We start from the raw sequence: 21,814 nt of genomic DNA, 5'->3' as shown, positions 1-21,814 counted from the left end.
GATGCTAAGCACAAATTGACAAAATTCAACTCTGTAAGAATTGAACTAGATGATAGTAATTTAAAGGGAAAATGACCAATAAATAATAAAATACTAACCTTACCAATAAATAATAAAATACTAACCTTACCAAAAGCATCCTACATTCTTTTTTTTTTAATTTTTAAAGTAATCTCAATACCCAACATGGGCCTCACACTCGGGACCCTGAGATCAAGTCAGATGCTCTGTCTGAGCCAGCCAGGTGCCCCTCTATATTCTTATTTCATGAGAACTGAAACTAATCATAGGTTTCACAGTTGTAGAAATCATGAAGATGTTATTTTTAATTACTTCTAATTAAAAAAACAAGCTTGTGCTCAATGCTGCAAAGTTTTTTAAAAGAAGAGGAAACAAAATTAAAAAGCGACACCAATCTCTGTAATTCTCTTAATATATTTTTTTAAGATTTTATTTATTTGACAGTTAGATATTGCAAGTAGGAAGAGAGGCAGGCAGAGAGAGAGGAGCAAGCAGGCTCCCTGCTGAGCAGAGAGCCCAATGTGGGGCTCGATCCCAGAACCCTGGGATCATGACCTGAGCCGAAGGCAGAAGCTTTAACCCACTAAGCCACCCAGGCTCCCTCTTAATATTTTTTTTAAAAAAAGATTTTATTTATTTATTTGACAGACATATCACAAGCAGGCAGAGAGACAGGCAGAGAGAGAGAGGAGGAAGCAGGCTCCCCACTGAGCAGAAAGCCCAGGACCCTGGGACTATGACCTGAACCGAAGGCAAAGGCCCAACCTACCAAGCCACCCAGACGCTATAATTCTCTTAATATTCTGATGTATATATAAAATTTTAAATCCATATTTGCATATGTGTGCATATGTATATTTCTATAATTTTTAAAGATTTTTATTTTTTATTTTTAAAGTAATCTCCATACCTAACAGGGGTTGGAACTCACAATCCCAAGATCAAGAGTTACAAGTTCTACTGACTAAGCCAGCCAGGTGTCCCTGTATAATTTTTAAAGTAGTAACATGTTAAGCACCCAGTTTGATGGCATTTAAAAAAAAAAAAGAAGAAGAACTTTATTTATTTATTTATTTTTAGTAAACTCCACACCCAGTGTGGGGCTCGAACTCATGACCCCATGACCAAAAGGCACATGCTCTTCTGGCTGAGCCAGCCAGGTGCCCTGATTGCCTTTAAAAACCAAAAAACAATAACTTGAGATAGATTGGTAACAATTTTCCACGACAGAATTATTATTTTATAATTTTTTAATGCCCACATTGAGCTCTATTTTATGGGTAATCATATTTTATTTAACTAGACTCAATAGTTTCAGATTTTTACTATTATAAGATAATGTAGGGGTAAACAACTATACACCTAAACCTAACATGTATCTCTGTATCAACATTTAGAGAGAAATAAACAGTAAAAATGGAAAGTAGCTTTAATCAACAGTCTTGAAGAAAACACAGGGTACAAATAGTTAATAGGAAAATAAATGATCAATTAGATTAAGCACAAAAGTTACCTGAGAAGTAACTGTTTTGTCTTCAATGCTCCAAATGAAGTTAATAGAAATTGCTTTCTTGGAGGCAGGGCTGTGGCCCTTCTCTGTGCTATTATGACATTAGAAGGAATCAGGGTGTAGTCTCTAGTTAAAAAGGAAAAACTAAATGCTTATACAAAGAAATCTGTTAGAAAATCAAGTAATATTTCTAGATGGGTTCGCAAACACAGGCAGAGGTACGAATCTGAAGGAAAGATTAACCAGAGACAGCATTCTGTGAAGTCAGTGTTCTGGAATGGGGTGGATCAGTGTTGGAAACCCAAATCTGCTAAGTACCATAATTGTGATCTTGGGCTATGTGTTTAATGTCCTTGACCCTCTTTCCACACTTTCCTCATCTTGAAGATGGAGAAAGTGATAATGCTTCTTTCAAAGTTGTTAAGATTATGTGAAATGTAGCTTCCGTGCAGAGTAAAGTGGATGGCATGGAGTAGATGCTCAAGAACTTGTAGTTATTAACCAGGAAACAGTTGTATCCAATCAGGGTAGAAAAGGTATGGTACTTTAGCCTCAGAGGATGGACCTAGTAGAGCTCAATCCAAAAGGAGGAGAATGTCTAGGTCACAGAAGGGATGCTGGTGACAGTGGTGAGGGCCAGATCATGGGAGGACAGATCTCAGAAACTAGGATGACACCTGGGGTCCATGAAAGGCAAGGGAAGGCATGCGAAAGCACAGCTAGATGCTGAGTCCAGGAAGTATGTCCTCATTTGGAACTCTTCTAACTCTTCTGATATCCCTAGGAGCCCCAAAAGCTGTATAGCTTTTACGCAGCTCCTTTTACAGGGATTTCCCTCCTTCCCTGCTTGCTTCTGTTAAGTTTCATACTGATCAAACTTTCAATGTTTACCATTTCTTAAAAAGTACAGCCTTATTCCAGAAGAACAATATAGAGCTTTTTTTTCTTGGTGAGGTGAGAGAAATCTCAGAATTCTTCAAAAAGGCATGACAACTCTCTCAATCGCCTCATCACATCTTACTATCCCTATACCCCAGGGATCCTACTCTCTGAATGTTTTGTGAATATATACACTTCTCTAAATCTTTACTATCACCACTGTAGTTCAAAATGACTTCATGTTTTGTTAGACACCTAAAATTATCTCCAAAATGAAGTCTTCATTTCTACTTGTGCGCATGTGATCCTCAAATTGCAGCTAAAATGATATTGTATTATAAAAACAAAAATATGATCAAATCTCTAACTTAAAAACTTCTAATAAGAAAAGTTCTAATAATGTTCCCTACTATCAGGATGAAGTCACAATTCTTTAATGTTGCCCATGAAGCCTGTGTAACCCTGGGCTTTGTCTCTCTGGATTCATCTGGACAACCCTCCCCTTTGTTCATAATGCTGCAGAAGCACTGATGTTTTTTGCTCCTAGAAGTCATGGAGCTTTGTTCAGACTCAGGACCTTTGCACATCATGTTCCCTCTGCCCACAAGGGTCACTCCACAACTTTCCAACTGACCGATTCCTCCTTATACTTCAGGTCTCTAATTTGTGACTTATTTACTGACATCTACTCAAATCTTGCAAACTAGGTTAGGTATTTCTGTTCCATACTTTCATAACACCCTGTACTTTGTCATGGCTGCACTTATCACAACCTTAATTAAATAACAGTTCTTTAGTTATTGAATATCTAGCTCTTTGGGTTGACTGTGAGGTCAATGAGCTCAAGGACTTATATCTTACTACATTCAAAGCTATATATCAAGCATATACTGTAGTTAAGAGCACATAGTAGGCACTCAATAAATAGTAAATGTCCACAACTATTCATATTGGCATCTTTGGTCATGTAGCTGTGCATATGACTGCTAAATATATAAAACTAACACAAAAGAAATGTAGCTGATTTGCTGAATTCTCTTTGGTGGTGGTTCTTTGCCTGCTTATTCTCTGAGGGAGACTCACTATAGTAAATTTTCTTCAAGTATGACCTGGAAAAGGTGGTTTATCCATACAAAAAGAGCATGTCAACTATAAAAGATAGGAGAAATCAGGCTGTTAGCAATCTGTATCAAAATTTAATGCTAAAGGAAAATGGAGCAATGGCCTATGAAACACTCAGGTAAGGAAAAAAGCGTGATGCAAGACTAACATTCTGCAAAGTGTTTGAGATATAAAAACTAAGAGAATGAAGAAAAGAATTAAACCTCAAATTGCTATTTTCAGTTATGAGCTAGGTTATAAAATATATCCATAGATAATGACTAAAGATGCTATTGAACTATAAACATACATAAAAAATTCCTCAAAAGAGCAAAATTGGTGACAAGAGATTAAAGAACTCTTATGCCAAAAGCTAAGAGAAGGTGGAAGCCCAGAAAAGCAAATGAGGTACAGAAGGACAAAAGCTACTCTTACCTTGACATTTTCTAGACAGGGAACATCTAGTATTTTTGTAGTAGCTTCAATGAACATGGGCAGAGCAGCCAAGGTGCAGGGCTATCCAAGGTGAAGATACTATTAGGTGACTCTGCCTAAATTAAATTGGGATTCCATACATTATGTCCAAGGGTAGGGGTGAACCAGTACCCAAGAACTTAAAGAATGACTGTTTTTTACACGGACTATAAAAGGAGAAAAAAAGCAGCCCTCTCCATCCCATCTTTGTGTGTGGCCACTGCACAGCTCTTGCTTAAATCTGTAGCCTGCTTTTGCAATGACTCAGGGAAACTCAACCCAAGAAAACAGTCTAATTGAGAAGGCATCAAGGTACCTAGCAGGAGCAAAAAAAAGTCCTTTTTGCAGGGATGCCTGGCGGGCTCAATCAGTTAAGCAGCTGCCTTTGGCTTGGGTCATGATCCCAGTACCCTGGGGTCTACACCCACATCCCACTCCCTGGTAGGTGGAGAGCCTGTATCTCCCTCTCCCTCTGCCTGCTGCTCCCCTACTTGTGCTCTATCTCTCTGTCAAATAAGTAAATAAAATCTTAAAAACAAAACAAAACTGGAGCGCCTGGGTGGCTCAGTGGGTGAAAGCCTCTGCCTTCAGTTCAGGTCATGATCCCAGGGTCCTGGGGTCGAGCCCCACATGGGGCTCTCTGCTCAGCGGGGAGCCTTCTCCTCCCCCCCCCCCCCCCCCGCCTGTCACTCTGCCTACTTGTGATCTCTGTCAATAAATAAAATCTAAAAGGAAAAAAAACAACCTTTTTTGCAAAAAGCCACAAATATTTTTTTTTCACAGTTTTTCATAGGTAAGAAGCACACATACAAGGAACCAAACACAATGGACAATATAGAGCATAAATATTAGGCAGCAGAAAGTAACCAAAAACAAACTGAGACATTAGAATCATGATACAGGGGAGCCTGGGTGGCTCAGTGGGTTAAGCTTCTGCTTTCCACTCAGGTCGGGCTGGGATAGAGTCCTGCATCAGGTTCTCTGCTCAGTGGGGAGCCTGCTTCCCCCACCCCTCTGCTTCCTTGTGATGTCACATAAATTAATAAAATCTTAAAAAAAAATTATGATGCAGATTACAAAACAACTATGATTACTATGATTAAAGAAATAAAATAACTCCAATTAGGAAGAAACAGGACAGAGGAACATGTTGACATGCTCCATATATATGCAATTATGTATATGCAAAATCCAGACTAGAGTAAATGCTGTATTATCAAAGGACCCAGGTCAGTCAACAAAAAAATTGTAAAGAAAAGAAAGCTTTCAATTTTGCGGATTTTTTTTTATCAGATTAATTTCCCCTCTATCCCTGGCTTTCTATGAGCATTCATCATGAAAAAAGCGTTTAATGGTTTCTTCTACATTTTTTGAGAGGATATTTTCTCCATTAACCCATGACCATCTTGAATTCTCATGCTGAAACAATCTAACTTGCGTACAATGTATTGTTCTTTCTATAATGTAAAGTAGCTAATATTTTGCTAAGGGGTTTTTATATCTACGTTCATCAGCAAAACTGGTACATAATCCTCCACTAATCTGCTATCTTTGTGAGGTTTTCCCATCAGGGTTATGCTAAGTCTCACGAGCCGTTTAAGTGTTCCCTGTGTCTCCCTTTCTCCATTTTAGAAGTCTCTGATTAGGTCAGAAAAGTTACCTGGTAAAATGCTTGGCTTAACTCTCCAAGGAATCCAGGGTAGCCTGGAGTCTTCTTCGAGGGAAGACTTTGTACTAGTTTTTCAATTTGTTTTTAAGCAATTTCAGTTTCCTATTTCCCTGCACACGGGCAAACAAGTACCTGACCAGGACTTCTTTAAACCCGCAACCGGACCGCAGAAACCTCACGCCACGGAACTGAGGAAAAGGCGCACAAAATAGGTCACTTCCGGCTAGAAAGAAGCGGCGTAGATAGGAAGGACGCAGTGCGCCCTTCAAAGTCCCTTCCTGCGGAAGCCGCGTTGTGACGTCGCCATGCGGCAGCGTACCCATAGGGAACGCAGCAAAGCCTAGTGCATCGTGGGACACGCGTGGATACCCTGTGGGCTTAGTGCGTCAGAGCGGGCTTGGGCAGAGTGCCCAATGCGTCTGTTCCTCTTTCCTGCTCAAACATCTCTGCCTTCTACTTAGAAGGGGGGGTTCCCATCTTTAGGGTGCAAGAAGATGCTAGAGGATGGCGCCAGTTTAGGTCCCGCAAAAGGTAACAAAATCTAACCGGGGGCCTGAAACCAGAGGCTCGGGTGACTCGCTAATTACCAGTCGTATTTCCCTGCGGTCCCTTCCACCGAGGGCGAGGGTCACGTGACAGACGTCTGGCTCAGCTGTCACGTGATTGCCGCGTGGAGTGCAATTTTGGAGATTGCCCGCCTGTAGGGGCGGATGTCTTTACCGCCCTTCCATTGTGCCGACCTACCTTGGTGCTCCCGTTGTTGGCGCATGCGCATTGTAGGACGGCTTCTCGCATTAAGTCTCCTAAGCCTTATTTCTACCCTTCCTTTCTTCGTAGTCCAGAAAGGCGTGCTTCGTTGGGGTCTTGAAGAGAAGGTGGTGCGGGAGCTGGCGGTCAGGGGTAGTTTTTCGCCCCTACTTGGCTGAGACTCTCGCGGTCGCCCTGCCCCACTCCCCGTCCCCAGGGTTGAAGGAGGAGTGTGACTGGCAGGCTTGTGCAGCCGGGAATTAGGTGCTCTTTCGAGACCTGGAGCTAGAGTAGGGAGCGCGCGTGCTAGTGGTACTTGATGAGGCTCTGTCGCCGTCATCTTCCCTTTCCCTTGCGTTATCGGGAGTGACCGTGCGTCCCACGAGCATACGTATTCTCACACCTAAGAGAACCACAGCACAACCTATTTTCCGCTAATGTAAACATAAATTGGCCTGGTTTTTTTTAGATTTTTAGCTACCCAGTTTAAGAAATACCTTGCTTCTTGTACATAATTTCCATCCCCACCCCATAGGGCTAAGACTAACCCGCCGCTGCCATCTCTAGAGTCTTACTCTTTAGCATCCCCCAGCCTCTCATTGCATTTTGTCATTGCTTTTTGTATAGCTGGACAGATTCTGTGGTATGGATATACAATGTTGCTTTTTTTTTTTTTTAAACCAATGCCCTGTTGATAGATATTTGGGATCCTTCCAGTCTTTTGTTGATTATGCACAATGTTGTAATGAAAAAAGTTGTTTTGGAATTATGCAAATTTATGACAATATAAATTCCTAGAAGACCATTTCTGGGGGCACCTGGTTAAGCTTCTGCCTTCTGCTCAGATCATGATCTGGTATCCAATCCTGGCATCCTGTTCTCTGCTCAGTGGGAAGCCTGCTTCTCCCTCTCCCTCTCCCTCTACCTGCTGCTCTGTTTACTTGTGTGCTCTCTCTCTCTCTGTCAAATATATAAATAAAATCTTTAAAAAAAAAACACCACTTCTGTGTCAAAAATTATATGCATTTGAAATTTTGATAAATAAATGCCAAACCGCCTTCTGTAAGGGTTTTATGGATTTAATTTCTACTAGCAATGTGTGTATGTTTCCCCATAGACTCATCAACAAGACATTAGCATACATACTTACTTTGATGATGTGATAAGATTGTCATTGTATCACATAATAGTTTTAATTTTCATTTCTCTTAGAAAATGAGAATCTTGTATTTAAGAGCCATTTATAGTCTCTTTTCTGGGAACTCAGTGCAAATCTTGGCCCATTTTTCTAATGATTTGTTTTATTCATTAGCTTTGAATATACATTCTGGGGGTGCCTGGGTGGCTCAGTCAGTTGAGTGTCTACCTTTCGTCATCTCAGGGTCTTAGAATCAAGCTCCTTGGGGCGCATGGGTGGCTCAGTTGGTTAAGCGACTGCCTTTAGCTCAGGTCATGATCTTGGAGTCCCGGGATCGAGTCCCACATCGGGCTCCCAGCTCCACGGGGAGTCTGCTTCTCCCTCTGACCTTCTTCTCACTCATGCTCTCTCTCACTGTCTCTCTCTCAAATAAATGAATAAAATATTTTTAAAAAATAGACTCAAGCTCCACATTGGGCTCTCTGCCTAGCAGGGAGTCTGCTTCTCCCTCTGTGCTCTCCTGCTCTCTTGCAAATAAATAAAATCTTTATAAAAATACATACACTCTGCCTCTTATTAAAAGGACCTGCAACAGAGATAATGTGTTCAATATGACTGGGAAAACTGAAAGGAAATTTTTCTGCCAAGCTTAATATATTTGCTACAGTGGAGCATGTTTCAGTCTGAGCTTCCATCAGCTATGGAAAAAGGGAGGGGTATTTGGCAAAAGGAAGGAAACAAATGAGAGACAGAAAAAAACTGTAAGGCTATGGGGGTGGGGAAGAATTCATAACCCTGATATTTTCCCCCCTAGATCAAGAGAAATTCATAGGAAAATGGAAAAGCAAAAGTTCCGATATTTTGCTTTTGATCTCACCATTAACTTGCTTCCTCTTGTACTTAACTCCAGGAGGCCTCTTTTCAAAAAGGTATGAAATTTATCTCAGAAAGTAGCACAATATACTGTACTCATTCTCATATTGCTGAAAAGCATCTCTAACAAGTCAGCTAAAATAAGAATGCTTACCTGCCTAGTATTTAATTCAACTGAAAATGGATACCAGAAAGTCTCTTTCTCCCCACCCCCTACAGGTACAGTGCTTTTTATTGTTTTATTTTATTTTATTTTATTTATTGGTATGTATGTATTTTTTATTATTATGTTCAGTTAGCCAGCATATAGTACATCATTCATTTTTGATGTAGTGTTCAACAATTCATTAGTTGTGTATAACACCCAGTGCTCATAATTTTAAAAATTGAGTACTTTTGAAAGCACTCATAGTATAAGAGGTCTAAAAATAAAGGTCCAGTAACAACCAAGTGATGAATTTAACTAGATAGCTTGATGCACCTCAAGAAGCAACTCAGGAAGAGGGGTGCATAGGTGGCTCAGTTAGCTAAGTGTCTGGTTTAAGATTCTCTCTCCCTCTCCCTGTTTCTCTGACCCTCTCCCTGCTCATGGTGTATATGCTCTCTTTCCCTCTCTCTAAAAAGATAAATAAAAGCAAAAAAGACACCTCAGGAAGAAAAAAAAATACTTGGAAATTTATAAGATGGTGTAGGGACCCTTTGGAACCCAGGGTCAGTATGGAGATTATTTTAAGCTGAAGACATTTGAGAATAAATAGGTGTAGAAAGAAGCCTTCTGAGAGCTTCCCTTACCTGACTAAAAGCAGATACTTCTGGGAAGTGAGGCTGCCAGAATTCCTTCAGTGCAAGTCTACCCCAGTAGAGAAACCAAGAGTAAATGTATCATAAATCCCTTTCCCATGGCCATGAAAAGGAAGGAAAGACCACTCCCACCAACATAAATCTCAAAAATTTCTTCTTGTTTTTCAAAAAAATTATTTGTTTATCCTAATAAATCTATTTATTCTTCCCATAGAAGCCATTTTCTCCTACTAAATTAAGTGTATAAGCCTCTGTTCCGTGATCTAGCTTCTTCCTTGGGTAATGCCATAGGTAAATGACTAAACCTTTTTTTTTTTTTCTTACTAACAACCTTTTATCAGTTTGATTATCAGAGAAATTCATAGGAAAATGGAAAAGCAAAAGATGTGATATTTTGCTTTTTATTTCGCCAAGTTAAGTCAACTCCAGTTATGAAACCTAAAAGGATCGAGGAAGCTTTTCCTCCCCAACAGTGGTCAAAGGGACAGCAGTTTTTTCAAGGAGAAAAAGAAAATGGGTGTTGGTAGGGGGAACCTCAAACATTTCCCAAAAAGAGTAAATCCAAATGGATAATAAATGTTAAAATGCTTTCAATTTCATGAATATCCAAAAAATGCAAATTTAAATCACTCCTCTGATTGACAAATGTTAAGAATCTAACACAGAAAAATCTAGCAATAACTAATGTTGTCAAGAATGATGAACAATAGGAACACTCAGAGAAAGAGTGTAAATATGCAACAATTTTATAAATAGTTTTGACATTTCCTAAAAAACTGAAGATATAAATACTCTGTGCTCCTGCACTTTCACTTTCAGCTATACACTGACCCTTGCTATTCAAAAGTAGACTACAGACCAAAAATCTCAGCATTTCCCAGGATTTTTTAGAAATGTAAATTTCTGGGCCTTACTACAGACCTTATGAATTAAACTTTATATCTTAACAGTGATACATTAAGCACCTGTGCGCCAGGATCCATGGACAGGAATGTTCCTGATAGCCCCAAACAAATAGTCCCTTTATCTATGAACATGAGAAGCAATAGTCATACAACAGAAAACGATGTAAATGAAAAGGAACAAATTACAGTTAAATCCAAATGGATAAATATCACAATGTTGAGAGAAAGAAGACATAAAATTCATGGGGTGGGGGCACCTGGGTGGCTCAGTAGGTTAAAGCCTCTGCCTTCCGCTCAGGTCATGATCCCAGGGTCCTGGGATCGAGCCCCACATCGGGCTCTCTGCTCAGCGGGGAGCCTGCTTCCCCCTCTCTCTCTGCCTGCCTTTCTGCCTACTTGTGACACCTCCCTCTCTCTCTGTCAAATAAATAAAAAAAATCTTTTAAAAAAAATGCATGGGGTGTAAGTCCACATATATAATCTTCAATTATAGTTACAACCAAATTGTACTGTTTAGGTATGCACATTAAGGTAATGATACTGAAAGGGGGTATGTAAAGCAAGAAAGTGATTCCTATGAGAATCTAGGTAGAATTTATCTCCAGAGGAGAGAGATGGGTTGTGATCTTGGAGGGAGGGGGCAGTTGGTATCTGTTGGATAGTATTTAAAGGGTTTCTATATTAAAACTATTTAAATGGTAAAATGTTCTATGCTGTTTTCAGTATATGTGTTATACTTCACATTAGATAAATAAATGGTGTAGACTTATTTCTAACCAATACACAGATGACTGACAATGAGAAAAACAAGAAGTAGAAGTAACAGCAAAGTAAATAGGCAGTGAGTAGACGAGAAAAAGAAAAACCAAGGTCTCCCAGGGGTTTTTCTATTGAAAATAAGGTCTATCTTATTTTCTGCCGGGTAAGTCTATTTTTTCCCGGGTAAGTCTATCTTTATTTATTCATGAGGGAAGTTTGGGCACATAGACCTGAAGAGCAGATGTGTTTTAGTGGGAGGGGTAGAGGGATAGAGGGAAGCTGGAGAATGGCAGGAGGCTGCAGACCATGCCAGCGTGGAGGAGGAGGTGGGGATGGAAGACGCTGGGGGGCATGGGAATTGGGGTGTGTGTGAAAGGTGGTGGCTGTAGATGGACACAGGACACAACACTAAGAGACTAAAGAAAAAGCCATACCCCAGGAGCCCAGCTTCCCCCTCTTCCTCCTTCCCCTGGTCCTGCCCCACCTCCATTCCATTGCCTTTGACCCCAGACCCAGACAGGAGAAGCAGTTCAAGAACCCTTTTCAAATCAAACATAGAGGGAAAGGGTGTCCCATGTTGGAACGTCAGTTCCAAAAATTGACTTAAGGAAGATTTGGCCACTAGGGTACCCACAAAGGAAGTTAGGGAAGGCAGAGAATACACCGGAAGGAAACAGTTAACTTCAGCTATGCTTCATGTAGTATTTGCATCTAGATTTAATGTTTATGGAGTGGCCTTGAAGCCTCTCATTATCATGGCCTTGATGGAGGTTGGTGAATGTATTATTTTAATCTGGAGAAAGTTCCTTTCTATGTAAAATAGATTATGCAAGGTAATAAACCTCAAATTGTTGAAAATAAACCTCACTAGAAAAAAAAATTCCAGAAATTCCTAGGAATGTGTCCAAACATTAACAGAAAAAAACAGGAGCTAAGAAATCCTAGGATTCATGGTCACTTAGGAATATGCTTCAGAATACGACTCACTATTAAGAAGGCTGGGCTTAAAATTATAACCAGGATTTTTAAAAAGTAGGCAAGGGCAGAGGACAATGAATTTAAGATGGACTTTGAGAAAGAAGTGGTGAAGAAATGTGAAAAATGTTACAAATTTCTAGAAACATAAAACGTAAGAAATCACTACAATTTATAGAACTAAAAAAAGTCACTAGTTGTCATAGTCCTTTCCAGCTGCCATAACAAAATACCACCAACTAGTTATTTAAAAACAACAGAGATTTATTTCTCAGCTCTAGAATTTGGGAAGTCCAAGATCAAGGTACCAAAATGTATCCTCTTGACCTAAGCACCTCCCAAAGGCTCTACTTTCTAATATCATCACATCAGGCATTAGGATTTCAACATATCGAATTTTGGGGGAAGACACCAACATTTGGACCACAGCATCAAGGAAGCAGAAGTCATTAAAGAGATCATCAAATGTGAGCTCTTTAAAATGCAAGGGGAAAAGATTCAGGTTTTTGGAAAATAGAGCAGTATCTACAGAGAGTACAGAATTGGGATAAGCCAGCCACATTGAGCTGAGTAAAACCGTGAATGTACATAAGAGATCTCCAAAAGAAAAGGACAACTCTGTTGATTACAAAGAGAATGGCAAAGAGAATTGAAGCAATTATCTTGAGGAGGTGAATTCTGAAGCTAAGAACAAAAGTAATGAAAAACTTGTGCATACACTGAAATAGGCAATAGTTAAAACATGAAGACAGAAATACTTCACTAGGCAAGATAAGTAAAGTGCTTCAGCCACTCACAAATGGAGTAGATGAAAATGAAAGACCATAGAAGGAAGTTGGAAGAGTAATTCTGCTCATTCAATTATTCCAGGTTTAGTTAGAAACAGGCCCTAAAGCAGAGAATCAGGAAACTAAAAACAAATTTTATGTGCTATGTTGAATAGTATATCTCCCAAATTCATGTCCACCTGGAACGTGTGAGTGTGACCTTATTTGAAAATAAAGTCATTGCAGATGTAGTCAAGCTAAAATGAGGTTATGCTGGATTAGGGCAGCTTGTGTCCCTCTTATAAAAGGAAATCTGGACACAGACATACACAGATGGAAGATGTGGTCATGTGAAGACAGAGACAGAGATTGGAGTGATGCTGTCATATGCCAAGACTGTCAAAATTTGCCAGCAACCACCAGAAGCTAGAAAAGGCAAGGAAGGATTCTTCCCTAGAGCCTTCAGAGGTGATATGGCTTTGCTAATAACCTTGATTTTGGACTTCTAGCTTCCAGAACTATGAGAGAATAAATTTCTCTGGTTTTAAGCCCCCAGCTTATAGTAATTTACTACAAAGTCCTAGGAAACTCATATACTTTAGGATCAGATAACAGAATTTGAATGAGAACAAAACAGAATGAGAAAGGCCAGGAACAACTAGTTGAAGAGGGAATAAAAGAGTGAAAGCAGAGAATTCAGTATCTGGAAAATTAATACAGGGCAAGAAGAGATTATAGAAAGAGAATATTGCCATTCTGTAACACCAAGTCCACTATAATTTGATTTTTGCCTATGACACTGAAAGAACTATTGCTGAAGAAAATAAGAAAAACATATTCCTGAGGCAGAAATTAATTCAAGTTACAAAATGAACATCTCACTCATTGTGCCTTCTTTAAGAGGCAGTTAACACCTAGTTTCAGTTCCTGATCCTGCCAGCCTCTGTGTGAGTTTGTACCTTTTAGTTAATCTTCCTGAAAAACAGATTCCTCATCTCAAAAAATGAGTAAAAGGTGTTAGTTAACTAATGTGGTATAGGTATTGTAAAGCACCCATCATAGAGTAGGCACTCAAATTAGCTTACTTCTTTTTTCCTTACCTCAACATAATATAGTAAGATGCTACTTATAAGACTTCATTGGTGCTGTACTACCAAAATGTATATGCCAGAAAGTGTACCTTACTCTGACATCTATGTTCCTCATAAGACTGTGTTGGTCTGAAGGGTAGCAGGTTAAACTTACCCAAATATATTTTCTATTCTCCCACCCTTAGTGACAGACTGATACATGCACCAAATCCTACACTGTAAACACTTGACTTGAAGATATGAATGAAAGAAAAAATAGAGATGTTTTTAAAAGAAAAAGAACAAGCTGAAAAACTTGTTTTTATAATGAACAATGTACTGATGTCTTTAGAATTGATTCAGGAAGATTCCTTTCTCCCCCTGCTCTATTTTCTCCATCACCGCAAAGATAAAATCACTTTGTATTTACTCTTTAAAAATGAAAGTAAAGTATAATGGAAGGACAGGCATATAGGTAAGTTTTTTGTTGTTTATTTCTGTTTGTTTGTTTGTTTTCTTTAAGATTTTATTTATTTGAGAGAAAGAGCACTAGCGGGAGGGGTGGGGCAAAGAGGGAGGGAGAAGCAGACTCCGCACTGAGCAGGGAGCCCAGCTCGGGCATGATGCCAAGACCCCAGAATCATGACCTGAGCAGAAGGTAGAGGCTTTAACCCACTGAGCCACACAGGCTCCCCGGATTTCCGTTTTTTATTTAATCTTTTCTCTTCAGGGTTCTCTATAGATGCTTCGTTTTTTAGGTTAGTAACTGCTGTGTTGGTGGAAGGAAGTGGGAGGGTCCCTGGGGAAGCGGGATCCTCTGAGTAAGAAAGATTCCACACTCAGAGAAGACGGCTTAAATTTTGTCAGGGGAGGGGAAAATGGGTCATTTTACCCAGATGATCTTGTCTAAAAGCTGCCATCTAGTATTCATTTCTGAGAATATGTCCTAACATGCTAGTCCTGTGGTTCTCCAAACACAAAGACCGTTTTTACTGATGTTTTACGGTTATGCAACAGATTCTAAGATAATTCGGTTACCAAGAGGAACAAATTTTAGAAAGAAAGAAAAATAAGGTTTTCAACACATACATTGAGTACTGTCAAAACAGGACTTTGGAATAATAACAGTGGAATAATATTTCTGAAGGAAATGATCTGATACTGAACTGATGATGAAAGCAATTGAAAAAAGGTAATTCAGGTTATGTTATCCATCCTTATTGATAGTAAATGTTACCTGTAGTTTTTATTGGAGAGAGGGTGAGAAGAACCATTTATTGTATATTATCAGTATGTCACACTCTACAAACATTATCTCATAAAAATCTTACAACAATCTTTTAAGTATTCTTTACTTTTTTCTCTCATCTTTATTGAGATATAATTGACAATGTAAATTTGAGTTAAATAGTCCTAACACTATTTTATTTTTATTTTTAAAGATTATTTATTTATTTCTTTGACAGATCACAAGTAAGCAGAGAGGCAGGCAGAGAGAGAGAGGAGGAAGCAGGCTCCCAGCTGAGCAGAGAGCCTGATCCAGGGCTCTGGGATCATGACCTGAGCCGAAGGCAGAGGCTTTTTTTTTTTTTTTTTTAAAGATTTTATTTTACTTATTTGACAGAGAGAGATCACAAGTAGGCAGAGAGGCAGGCAGAGAGAGAGGGGGAAGCAGGCTCCTGGCTGAGCAGAGAGCCTGATGTGGGGCTTCATCCCAGGATCCTGGGATCATGACCTGAGCCGAAGGCAGAGGCTTTAACCTACTGAGCCACCCAGGCAACCCCCTACCACTATTTTTACATATGAGAAAGTGAGGTGAAGTAACTGGCCTTTTATCAAAGAGCAAGTTGCCTAAAGAACCCATATCTGTTATACTCACAGTCAATGCTTATACCACAAGGCCTAGTACACTTTTTGAAATCCAGGGGAAACCTTACAAACCTCCTTTATTGCTTTCACAAACTGTTCCAAGGCTTAAGCAACTTTAGAAACCACTGCGGTAAGAGAAACCTCTAAACTCCCTCATTGGTCTGCAGGATTATTTCCTTAAAACAAATTGTACTTTTTTTAAAAGATTTTATTTAACAAATTGTACTTTTAAGATGTGAACCAAAGTGTATGAAATTCTGAGTTAAAAACTCTAGGTTTTTTACATGAGTTTTATTAAAACAAATTCATAAAATATATGAGATTTTTAAAATTATACTTTAATTGTAATACATTCAACTGAAACCCCATGTTTTATGTTACATGTACTTAAACCTTTAGCTGTTCCAGAATACAGATTCTTGCATGGAACCATCCAAATATGCCATGCCTCCAGGTCTCAATTTTGCCTTGTGTACAAATGTATTAATCACAATAGAGAAAACACGCAGTTAATATTTTTAAATTAAAGCAAAAACACAGTACATTTTTTTAAAATTTTATTTATTTATTTGACAGACAGAGATTACAAGTAGGCAGAGAGGGAGTCAGAGAGAGGAGGAAGCAGGCTCCCTGCTGAGCAGAGAGCCCGATGTGGGGCTCCATCCCAGGACCCTGGGATCATGACCTGAGCCGAAGGCAGAGGCTTTAACCCACTGAGCCACCCAGGCACCCCCACAGTACATTTTTAAAAATTAAAGCAAAATACTAAATTTCCTAGGTTCATTATTTAATTTATTTAATCAATGTTTTGAAATTAGGTATTAAGCACTAAACTCCCTAATTTGGAATAAACATTTTAAAGAACCAGTATGATTCCTTAGTGTCATTTAGCAAAGAAAAGAGAATTTGTTGATTTGATATCCATCTTTCCAAAACCTGAGCTGCTTTTCTTAGGCAAGATTATTTAGCTTGAATCCTGACAATTCTATAAGGTTTGTAATAATTGTGTGAATTTTTCAGGTAAACTACTGTTTTAGATAACCCCAAATTTTAGGGTCCTCAACACAATAAAATTTTGTTTATTGTTCACATCACAATCTAACATGGATTGGTGGGGCCTCTGCTCCATGCATTCATTTAAGGAACAAGGTTCCTTGGTCTAGTACTCCATCACCTTCAAGGCAGGTAAGAGTCTTTAAATCATAGTTTTCCCCCTTTAAGAGTCTGGCTTCAGGGCCAAACTTTTTATCTATTCCTTGCCTGTGGCTTGTTCTTATCAACCCAGAGTTAAATTTCTCTTCTTGAGCCTATGATGTGTTTTTGTAAAGTTAACTATAAAATAATTTAATTCCACGGCACCTTGGGGTAGCTCAGTCGGTTATGCTTCTGCTCTTGGTTTTGGCTGGGGTGGAGTCACAATCTCTGGTCCTGGGATTGAGCCCCAGTCGAACTCTGTGCTCAGTGCCAAGACTGCTTCAGATTCTCTCTCCTTCTTACTCCCCCTCTGCCCTCACCCTGCTCTTATGCATGTATTTTCTCACAAACAAACAAACAAAACCTTTAAAATAATTTAAATCGGAACATTAAGCATCAGACACAGTCATTCACACTGGCAAATTATCTTCTTGGCTAAATAAATCCACAAATACATTCAGACAAAATGTTCAGAAACAAATTCTTCATGTTTCATACATTTTTATGAATTGAAGCTTCATGATGTTACTTTTGAAAATGTAATATGTATATGGACATATCTGTATATCTGGTTGTTTATTTATTTATTTATTTATTTAAATTTATTTGACAGAGATCACAAGTAGGCAGAGAGGCAGACAGAGAGAGAGGAGGAAGCAGGCTCCCCATGGAGCAGAGCCTGATGCGGGCTGGATCCCAAGGTGCTGGGATCATGACCAGAGCCAAAGGTGGAGGCTTTAACCCACTGAGCCACCCAGGTGCCATGTATATATGGATTTTAATTGACCAGTTGGCAGTTGTTCTTCAGACCTTAAATATATTTTTAATATATATTTAATATATAATATAGATTATTATATATTAATGTAAAATAATATATAATATGCAAATAAATATTTAATATATTTTAATTTAATAATCTATAACACATTTATAATGTTATAAGCTCTTTTAGTTTTTTATTTTGTTTTATTATTTTTAAAATTTTATTTATTTAATTTTTTTGGTGCAAAAAAGGTGACTTTATTAAAGCACAGGGACAGAACCCATGGACTGGGTTGATTTATAGAGCTGCTTTAATTTATTTTTTTTATAAGATCTTTTTAGAGAGGAAAAGCTTTTATCTGTAATACAGAGACAACCTGTTAAAATTGAGCGGCTTTCCCTTACATATATTTAAATTATAGTGTTTACTCAATACCTCCTGTTACACTAAGATTCTTTTTTTTTTTTAAATTTTTAAAAAAGATTTTAGTTATTTATTTGACAGAGAGATCACAAGTAGGTAGAGAGACTGACAGAGAGAGAGGAAGAAGCAGGCTCCCCGCTGAGCAGAGATCCTGATGCAGAGCTAGATCCCAGGGCCCTGAGACCATGACCTGAGCCAAAGGCAGAGGCTTAATCCACTGAACCACCCAGGTACCCCAAGATTCTTTGTTTTAAATGCAAACAAATTTTGTACTCCTGGCCTTTAATTTAGGCTTCTTTTGAATAGTGTGAAATTACCTTATTTTCTTATATTTCTTGTTACTGAAAAGTTAGATTTGGATCAGTAAAGGTGTTAAATTCATCAAAACACATCTGGGGAACAGACTTAGGTCCACTTAACATGAGAAGTTGGCTTCCATTGGAGCACAGATCTTTTAGGGGGTAGCTCAGTTCTCTGAATGCATCTTTTCTATGGTGTGCCCTCCTAATGGCTACAGGCTTTTGGTGATAATGCATCAGGTAATTAGTCATATATAGAGGCAATTTGGTAGAAGATCTGTATCAAATAGTTCCTGGCATCCCAGAAGGAAATCTGGAAGCTGTACAGGGTAGTCTTAAATTAATGGCAACATAAGGGAGTTGTTGAGATTTATTTGGGGATTCATTTTTCCAAGGCCATGTTTTTAACCACCATTACATTGTACTACATGGTCCATTGGGAGGTTGTGGCCTGTACTTGGTGGTTATCATAGGAACCAAATAAGGCAGTATTTACTCTTAGCCCTCCTTGAGAGGGCCCTGCACTTTAGTGGTCCCAACATATCACAAACACTAAACTGCTAAGACCTCTAAGAGAAGGGGGAAGAGTTCTTTTCCTTCTACCCATCTTAGGTTCTCTGGCTGGGACCATGTGAATTAGACTGATGAAAGACAGACCTACAAGAGAAAAACAAGTTTATTTATATGAGAATAGTGTATATATGTGGGAATACTCAGAGGTGAGTAACTCAAAGGAATGGTTAGAACTTGGTCTTATATGGCATCTTTTAAAATTTTTATTTATTTTTTATTTATTTTTTTAAATAATCTCTACACCCAACATTGGCTCAAACTTATGACCCTGAGATCAGGAGTTGCATGCTCTTCTGACTGAGCCAGCCAGGCATCCCGTGGGTTAAATAGCATCTTGACAAAAGAACAATGAGTGTTTAGAGAAGTGATAAGACAAAGGAAAGGCCAAAGACCTTTCTTTGAGTTTCTTGGAGCAAACTGTGGGAAGGCAAATATATGCGGAACTAATGAAACATAAAATTAATAAAATTTGCTATGGAGATTCCTTTGGTGCAGTCTTCGGGCTAGTAAGTCTAGAGTTGGTTCTGGTAATTAACTTCTTTCTGGTGGAGAGAAGAGGGGGAACGCCTTTATGAGTTTATGTCCTGCTTTTAGGGAAATGGAGGGACAAAAGCTTTTTGTATACTTCTACTCAGTTGCCTTCAGCTCAAAGTAATCCTTATGCCAAGATGGTGTATTTTACAGTGGTATACTCTGATACCCATTAGATCACAGGTAGATAAACACTTCAAGACATCTTTTGTTCTTTGTCTTTGAAAGAAAATGTGACTGCATCCCAGGGTGCATGGGTGGCTCAATCACTTAAGTAACCAACTCTTGATTTCCACTCAGGTCATGATCTCAGGGTCATGAGATCTAGCCCTGCATTGGGCTATGTGCTCAGCAGGGAGTCTACTTGAGATCCTTTCCCTCTCCCCCTCCCCACCCTCACTCACTCGCTTGCTTGCTCTTTCTCTAAAATCAATCAATCAATCAATCAATCAATCTTTAAAAAAGAAAAAGAAAATGTGATTGCATCCAAATGCCCTAATGGCTCCCCAGTTGTTCATTGCCGACATCGGAGATGGGTACTGCTTCAGGGAATGGACAGGTTTTGAGTAACAGAAGCCCTTATGTAGGACATCATAACAAGTTACATTTTTTGTCGAATCCTTTCAGATATCGTGAATGCAAGGGATTCTTACATGAAAATTATCATTCCCAAGTAGTTTGGAGCATCAGCTTCTTGCTTCTCTTCATATTCCAACGAGTAGTTCCAAAATTACTCGCAAATTACTTTAGCATAGCATTTGCAACAGCTGTGAAAACATTTATGAATGTTAATTCATATTTTCTATAAAGTCCTACACATGTACACCAAGACCTAATATATATGAAACACGCTATTAACACTGGCAACTAGATGAAAAAAAACATTGCAACTAGGAGGACATTGAATACTAAAATTATGTTAGTTAATTAAGTAATTAATTAATTTTAGAGAGTGTGTTCCAGCAGGGGAGGGCCAGAAGGAGAGAGAATCTGAAGCAGACTCCATGCTGAGCATGGAGCCCAAGACAGGGCTTGATTGCATAGCCAGGAGAGTAAGACATGAGCTGAAACTAAGAGTCAGGTGCTCAATTGACTGAGCCTCCCAGGTGCCCTGTTAATTTTATTTTTATAACAATATTTAATAAGATTTAACTATATTTTACAGAAATTAAGATTATTCAACCTGAAATAATTTTGGCTTAATATCTTTACATTATTTAATTACAATATTTTTGCCTTTTGATTTTGGAAGATAACTCTGAAAGCTTTAGAAGAAAAATAACTTTTCCAAAATGTGTGAGACTAAGTTTATGTTTATTACTCATTGCTGTTATTACAATCACTCATGTCACCCTGCCTTCTAAGTAGAATTAGGTAGAAGCCTGATATTGAAAAATAAAATGAGAAAGAAAGAACCCTGATATTGTATACTTTATTAAGAATGCTCCCCCCTCCAGAAAAAAAGAATGCTTCCAATTGTGTGCTAGTGTAGGAAAAAGTTAGTTTTGGGAGGGTATAAACAATATTTTTGCCTTATATCCATGAATATCATGTTCCCTTTATTTTCATTGTGCCCTTCAAAACCAAGAAACCATGGGTATAGAGACCACAGAGATTTTCAGAAAAGTTGAAATTAGAGTTTTGTAGCATTGAAATGGAGTCTTTTCACCAAAGTATAATATAACTTGAAATAGGAAGTAGTAATTAGATTCTGTCCAGATCTGTTGACTAACTTTAAGATTGGGTTAATCTTTCTTAGTTGGGAACATTGTAGAAGAAAGTCCCACAGGGACTGGCAGTTGAGACACTGTCAAGCAGTTATGAAAGTTTATTTTACTTTTGCTAAACATTGGCATTTTATGCCACCTGTCTGTGGCAGCACAGAAGTCCTGAATTTGACACCTTAAAGGACAGGCATTGAAATGCAAAACCAAAGGCTGCAACAACCTGACTTTGATACAGTGAATGGAACCAGAGTGCAACTGCTCTTAGAATTTTCTGAATATCAGCCCACAGTGGGCTCCAAACATTCCCAGCAAAGTTCCCTTTTCAGATTCCCCATCTGAAGGCTCCACTTGCCACGACAGAACAGGCTCCATACAGGTGCTTCCAATAGATGGCACTTTCCTCCCCTAAACAAAACATGGCCATTGCTGAAGTGCCCCCTTGTTTTCTTTTAATTTTTAAAAAAATTTTTAAAGGTTTTATTTATTTATTTGAGAAAGAATGAGAGAAAGATAGAGAGAGCATGAGGGGGCAGGGTCAGAGGGAGAAGCAGACTCTCCGCTGAACAGGGAGCCCAATGTGGGACTTCAGTCCTGAGACTCTTGGATCTTGACCTGAGCTGAAGGCAGTCACTTAACCAACTGAGCCACCCAGGCATCCTGAAGTGCCCCCTTGTAAGAGGTCCAAAAGGATATGTATGTCCATCTATGACCTTACCACTTTCCAGAGGCTGCAGAGACCCCAG

General features: G+C 38.8%; 1 long non-coding RNA gene across 3 annotated transcripts in view; it reads right to left on the bottom strand.

Annotated features, from left to right (window-relative positions):
* LOC132024734 (uncharacterized) overlaps positions 1–5,871 on the bottom strand; it is a 40,033-nt gene extending 34,162 nt beyond the window's left edge. For all 3 annotated transcript variants that reach the window (XR_009406292.1, XR_009406293.1, XR_009406291.1), the window contains exon 1: positions 5,646–5,871. This is a non-coding gene — a long non-coding RNA (uncharacterized LOC132024734). The remainder of the gene's footprint in view (positions 1–5,645) is intronic.
* Positions 5,872–21,814: the final 15,943 nt, after the last annotated feature.

Source organism: Mustela nigripes, chromosome 9 (genome assembly GCF_022355385.1).
Source record: "Mustela nigripes isolate SB6536 chromosome 9, MUSNIG.SB6536, whole genome shotgun sequence".
Classification (NCBI taxonomy): Eukaryota; Metazoa; Chordata; class Mammalia; order Carnivora; family Mustelidae; genus Mustela; species Mustela nigripes.
Note: the sequence above shows the minus strand (reverse complement) of the source record. Positions and strands in the feature narration are given on the sequence as shown.